The sequence below is a fragment of the Malaclemys terrapin genome, chromosome 21 (assembly GCF_027887155.1).
Source record: "Malaclemys terrapin pileata isolate rMalTer1 chromosome 21, rMalTer1.hap1, whole genome shotgun sequence".
Lineage (NCBI taxonomy): Eukaryota > Metazoa > Chordata > Testudines > Emydidae > Malaclemys > Malaclemys terrapin.
In genome coordinates, this window is record NC_071525.1 from 12,208,115 (window position 1) to 12,215,362 (window position 7,248).

Consider the following 7,248-nt stretch of genomic DNA (forward strand, 5'->3'; position numbering starts at 1 on the left):
GTGTATCTCCATCACTTTAAGAAAATAGGTTTTGCCAGACTCGGTCAGACTTGAGGGCCATCTCGCCAGTGTCCCATCTCTGACAGTGGTCAGTACCAGATGCTACAGGGGAAGGTGTAAGGCTGCTACAGTAGGCAGCTGTGGGGTAATCTGCCCCCACATTAAGTCTCATCCTGGGCTGTAAGGGTGTATATACACTGCAAAACAAAAGCTGCAACAGCGAGTCTCCGAGTCCAGCTCTACCACCTCAGGCTCATGGGACTTGAGCGATGGCTTTAAAAACAGCAGTGTAGATGTTCCTGCTCAGGCACTGAAACCTGGCGAGGGGGGTGGGTCTCAGATAGGGTTGTCAACTTTCTGAAAACTGGACCCCCGTCCCGCCTCTTCCCTCAAGGCCCCACATCCTCTTCCCCATCCCCCTGTTGCTCGTTGCTCTCCCTCTCCCCCTTCCTCTGCTCTGGGAGCTGCAGCCCCTGCCATGAAGCCTGCCTGCCCACCAGATGCAGGTAGGAGGCAGCCCTGGCTGAGCAGGGACTGGTGCGAGTTCATGACTCGCCCTCCCCCACAGCCCACGGTAACTGGACTTTTGGTGTCTGTCAGTACATCTGACCAGACACTGCCAGGTCCTCTTTTCAACCAGACTTTCCAGTCAAAAAATGGACACCTGGCAACCCTAGCCTCAGAGCTTGAGCTCCAGCCTGAGCGCAAACTTCTACACTGTAATTTTTAGAGCTGCAGCGTAAGCCCCACAGGCCCAAGTCTGTAGACCCAGGCTGTAAGACTTACTGCTGCAGGGGTTTTGTGCAGTGTAGATGTACAAGGTACACTGGTATAAGGGATATATGGAACAGATGATGCCTTGAATGTTTAATAACTAATGATTCCTTGTGGCTCTCAAAAATTAGAAAAGCTATCCACCTCTGTTTATTCCAAAATGGGACCCATCTATGAAGACAATCAGAAAATGGTTCATATCATGTGAGATACTTCTTCTAAGACCCACAGATCAGCCAAGGTTGGGCATTCCCCTCCCCAACTATAGAAACTAAAATGGCTAAATGAAAGTATTGTTAATCACCTGGGCAAGAATTGCTCATAATTTGCATATGTATAACCCTTTTTCTCCCACCCAACCTAGCTAAAAAGAACTCCAAGAAATCCAAGCCACATATTTTCACCCCAAATTATAAACTGTATATTGTTTCCTTGTAAATCAAATATACTGTGAATTATCTGTCTGTCACCCCAAATTAGAATCTGCACGTTTGTTTGCCTTGTGAGTCTGATCTACATCCTTTTATGTGTGGAAAATGTCTCTTGTTCTGTTCTAAGTCCTAAATAATGTGAAATGTTTATGTATAATCAAAACATATGGAGTATATCCTCCAAATTTAGATTATAAGGATTTTGTTAGTTTTCATTGTAAATAATTGTTACACTCTAGACGTAATAGGAATTGTCTTGCACAAGGAAGGAGAAATGTTAAAAAATATAAACCAGGGTATAACTTTGGGATTTTAAGAGAAATTGCTTTAAAAGTTGGGGGGATCCCTACAGGTAGTAGGGCCTAATCATAAAATACAATCCTTGAAATGAATCAGGCTTAAAAAGCCTCCAATAAGAAAAAGATTAAATAAATTCATTATACCCCTGAGCCATCCACTGGATACCAATGGAAGCAGCAGAGAAACTAAGAGTGGAAATCTGAGCACTCACTTGGCATTTGTCCAATGGGACTCAGAGGATGGCTTCCTCCAAGGAGCCCCGAAATTAGCGTATATACAACTGAGGTCAGCAGATGCTCATGAGAGTTGACTGAACTGAACACAAGAAGCTGGAGAATCCTAAGTGCCACCGAAGCCTGATCAGCCATGTGGAAAGGACTCTCCCCCGTCCCAGGGCTAAGTGGATAAGAAGAAGTGAGATTTAATTTCAAAGATTAAATTCCCCTTCTATTCTTTAATATCAATAACTGTAGGTTATCTTGCTGAGTCTACACTCCCTAATGAGACCTCAAGTAACTATATTTTAGATTTTAACTCCTTTATAAGTCCAAGCAAATTGGCTTCAGAGAGACTGAAAAGAATTGTTTTAAGCAATTACTTTTAAGACTCTAAATGTGTCCCTTTTGGACCAATCTAGTCAAAGAGAAGGAACCACACCCTTCGAAGTGCACACTTGGAAGTGTGATTAAATGTATTAGGTACTAAAGAATTGAGAATTGTTGATCATAAGTAAATGTAATAATAAATCTTGGTAATTTGCATTGTTCCTTGCTATAACTGCTGACCCCCTCCTCCAGTCTATGATAATTGCTTGCAAGACTTTCTAGTGTGTGTAGTACACTCAATTGGTATTGGAGTGGTGAATTGTTCATTATATATTAATGTGGTTCTGGATGAATTAATAAATTGTTGGTTGGTTGGTTAAGAATAAGCAAGTGTCCTGATTTGAGAAATACTGTTCAAGTTAAAAGTTGACCTGAACAAAACCCAGCATTAAAACTAGCAAGCTAACGCTCCCTTGACTCAATAAAAGGGGTTATCCGATTGGATTTTCTTATATATTGGCAAATCTAGCTTGTTAGAATTCAGATTTAAAATCTAACTGGCACCCGGGCAAATTCATAATTTGACCCCCTTTCATACTTACTGGTGGCCGCAGGGCTCATGTTAGCAGGCTAAAAATAGCAATGTAGACATTGTGACTTGGGCTAAAGTTCAGGCTTTCAAGACCCCTTCAGTGCCCCATCCCGCAGCTTGAGAGCTGGTGCTCCAACCTGAGCTACAAAATCTATACGGCTATTTTAGCGTGCTAGCACAAGCCCCACTAACACAAGTCTGTCAACCCGGGCTGGGAGGCTGTAGATATACTCTAATCGTCAGAGGTCGGCTTGAGCCCCGAAGCAGAAGGGTTAATATCCTTTTACCCTGTTAGTAATAGCAATGGTAACTGCATATGTCTCTTATCCATAGACGTCCAATCTCTTTTTGAATCTTGTTATGTTCTTGGCCTCAAGGATTTCCTGTGACAATGAGTTCCACAGTTTAATCACATGTTGCATGAATTTGTCACCTTTGATGTCATTGAATGTCCCCTTGTTCTTGCGTTATGAGATTGGGGGCTTCTGTTCTCCCTATCTCCTTTCTCTAGGCCAGCCAGTTTTCTGTATTCTTTTCTCATGTTCCCTCTTGTTCATCTCCTCTTTAAGGCAACAATTCCAACCTGTTCAATCTTTCTTCATATGAGACTTTTTCCAGAGCCCTGAACATTCACGTCAATCTTATCTGAACCCCCTCAGATATTACAAAGCCCTCTTTAGGTGGGTGGCCAGCATTGCACGTTATTCTAGATGAGGCTGCACCATTGATTATCATATTGCCATTACAATATTTTATGTACCATTCTCTATCCCATTCCTTATGCATCCGAATGACTTGTTTACTTTTTTGGCCAAAGCTGCACATTGAGCAGAGGTTTTCATTGAGCTGTTGACATCCAGGTCCCTTTCCTCAGTTGATACAGTTAATTTAGAACCCTATGAGGTGTAAGAGGAGTTTAAATTTTCCCCTCCAATGGGCATTCATTTGCATTTATTGACATTGAACTTCATTTACCATCCTATTGCCTATTCACCCAGCTTAATTATGTCATTCTGAAATTCTCATGGTCCTTTCTAGTGTTGACTAACCTACATGACTTTGTATCATCTGCAGATTTTGCCTCTTCACTATTTAACCCCCTTTCCAAATCATTAATAAATATATTAAACAACGAGGACTAGCATGGACCTTCAGACTTACAGGCTTTTAAGGTTAGCAGAGACCATCGTGATCATCTAGTCTGACCTCCTGCACTTCTCAGGCCACAGAACCTCGCCCACCCATTTCTGCAATAGATCCATAACCTCTGGCTGAGTTACTGAAGTCCTCAAATCATGATTTAAAGACTTCAGGTTACAGAGAATCCACCACTTACACTAGTTTAAACCTGCAAGTGACATGTGCCGCATGCTGCAGAGGAAGGCAAAATATCCCCAGGGTCTCTGCCAATCTGACCTGGGGGAAAATTCCTTCCTCACTCCAAATATGGCGATCAAGTAGATCTTGAGCTTGTGGACAAGACCCATCAGACAGACACTTGGGAAACAATTCTCTGTAGTAACTCAGAGCCCTCCCCAACTAGTGTCCCATCACCAGCCACTGGAGCTATTTGCTGCTAGCAGTTGCAGATCAGCTACATGTCACCGTAGGCAGTCTCCTCTCCTCTCCATATACTTATCAAGCTCAATCTTGAAGTCAGTTAGGTTTTTTGCCCCCATTGCTTCCCTTGGGAGGCTGTTCCAGAACTTCACCCTTGAGGCCCCTGCTGTTAACCTATCACCAAGGTGAAAACTGACCATTTAATCCTAGCCTCTATCTCCAAGCAAGTTTGTGATCCATGACAATACTTTATCTCTCAGCCCATAACTATTTGGTTTCTTTAGTAGCCTGTTGCAAGGGACCCTGTAAAAGGCCTTTTGAAAGTCTGAATAAATTATGTCAATCAGTTCTCTTTTTTCCATTATTTTATGTCACACTCAGAAAATTTAAGAGATTAGTGAGAGACAATTTTCCTTTGCAGAAGCTGTGCTGGTTAGGCCTTATCATATTATGACCTTCCAAGTGTTTTATTATTTAATTTCTTATGATCATTTCAATCAAATTGCAGGTACATATGCAAGACTTCCTCATCTGTAATTCCCCAAATCACCCCAGAGCCGTTTATAAATATAGGTACAACATGAGCTAGCCTCCAATCATAGAATCATAGAATATTAGGGTTGGAATAGATCTCAGGAGGTCACCTAGTCCAACCCCCTGCTCAGAGCAGGACCAACACCCACTAAAACATCCCAGCCAGGGCTTTGTCAAGCCCGGCCTTAAAAAACTCTAAGGATGGAGATTCCACCACTGCCCTAGGTAACCCATTCTAGTGCTTCACCACTCTCCTAGTGAAATAGTGTTTCCCAATATCCAACCTAGACCTCCCCCACTGCAACTTGAGACCATTGCTCCTTGTTCTATCATCTGCCACCACTGAGAACAGCAGAGTTCCATCCTCTTTGGAACCTCCCTTCAGGTAGTTGAAGGCTGCTATCAAATCCCCCCTCACTCTTCTCTTCTGCAGACTAAATAAGACCAGTTTCCTCAGTTTCTTCTCGTAAGTCATTTGTCCCAGTCCCCTAATCATTTTTGTTGCCCTCCGCTGGACTCTTTCCAATTTGTCCACATCCATTCTGTAGTGGGGGGACCAAAACTGGATGCAGTACTCCAGGTGTGGCCTCACCAGTGTTGAATAGAGGGGAATAATCACTTCCCTCGATCTGCTGGCAATGCTCCTACTAATACAGCCCAATATGCCGTTGGCCTTCTTAGCAACGAGGGCACACTGCTGACTCATATCCAGCTTCTCGTCCACTGTAATCCCCAGGTCCTTTTCTGCAGAACTGCCGCTTAGCAAGTCAGTCCCCAGCCTGTAACGGTGCATGGGATTCTTTCTTCCTATGTGCAGGACTCTGCACTTGTCCTTGTTGAACCTCATCAGATTTCTTTTGGCCCAATCCTCCAATTTGTCTAGGTCACTCTGGACCCTATACCTACCCTCCTGTATATCTACCTCTCCCCCCCAGCTTAGTGTCATCTGCGAACTTGCTGAGCGTGCAATTAAACCCATCATCCAGATCATTAATAAAGATGTTGAACAAAACCGGCCCCAGAACTGACCACTGGGGCACTCCGCTTGATACCGGCTGCCAGCTAGACATCGAACTGTTGATCACTATCCATTGAGCCCGACAATCTAGACAATCCTCTGGCACAGTTGCCATTTTTAAAGAGATTGAAAACTTTTCTTAGCAGCTGAGCTACTTCATATCTAAGCTCCTTCAGAACTCTTGGATGGAACATCTGGGTCTGGCAACATATTGCATTTTAAATAGTCAATTTGTTCCAGCACCTTTTCTTCTTTCATCTCAATCTCTGATAGCACTTCTCTTTATTACCAGAGAAGAACTGGGCTGGAGTAGATATTTCCCCCAAAACCTCTGTGGTGAACACTGATGCAAAGAAATCATTTAGTGTCTCACTGATGTCCTTATCTTCCTAAATTGCTCCCTTTAACACCTGTTTCTTTTAATTTTTTATTTTAAACCTTTAACTATTTACTCTTCAAAATCCATTTGGACCTTTTAATTTCCCTCTTGCATATTAGCTGCTGTAATTTATGCTCCTGTTATCGGCTTCACCAGGTCAGAATTGAACCTGTCATTTAGTCATAGTGGTTTAATCTGTGCTTTCCTGGTTCTCTTTGTGAGCATCATGTCACACATATCTTCTGAGATTCTTGCCATTATAGTGAAGGTCCAGCTCTGCTACAGTTAAGGTTTAGAATTGTTTTTTTAAGTAGCGTCCATTCCACCTCTCAGGATTTTATTTCCTTTAATTCAAGCTACAGGGTCTTTTTGACTTGTTGCTTCATTTTATTTAAGCCTCCCTGTGATCGGCGTTGGCCCACCTACCCGCTAGGGGGCGGTGGGGAGCTACGAGGTCACTGGCCGGCCTGGGTCACGCCTCCGTCAGCGGGGAATTAGCGGCGGGGCGGCCGCCGGCCAGAGTCTGTAGCGCGCCCTTCAGGCAGGGGAGCGCCGGCAAAGGTCAGTAGCGCGCCCCTCAGGCAGGGGAGCGCCGGCAAAGGCCAGTAGCGCGCCCCTCAGGCAGGGGAGCGCCGGCAAAGGCCAGTAGCGCGCCCCTCAGGCAGGGGAGCGCCGGCAAAGGCCAGTAGCGCGCCCCTCAGGCAGGGGAGCGCCGGCAAAGGTCCCGGCGTGGCTCTGCCAGGTAGGGGAGCGCAGGCCCACCCTACACCACTGCACTCCAGCCCAGGGCCCTGACAGTGGCAGAACGAGGGTCCCACCACTGGGTCAGCGGGGTCGTCCCGCTACATAGACTCACCACTGTGCAGCTCTGTCCCTGGGCTACTTCCTACCCGATTGCTCGCCCGAATCCCTCTGGTCCCGTGAGTGCGTCGGGGTAGTCCGCTGCTGGCAGCTCCGGCTCCCCCTCAGGCTCAGGCTCCTCCAGTTCCTCTGGGTACTCGGCAGCAGGCAGTCCTGGCAGCCCCAGTCCGTCCTCCAGGTGAGGTTTCCACGGGTCCAGGGCCTCCCCTGGTGTGGCAGCAGGCTCTGAAGGGAGCAGCCCGCGGTCTGTGTCT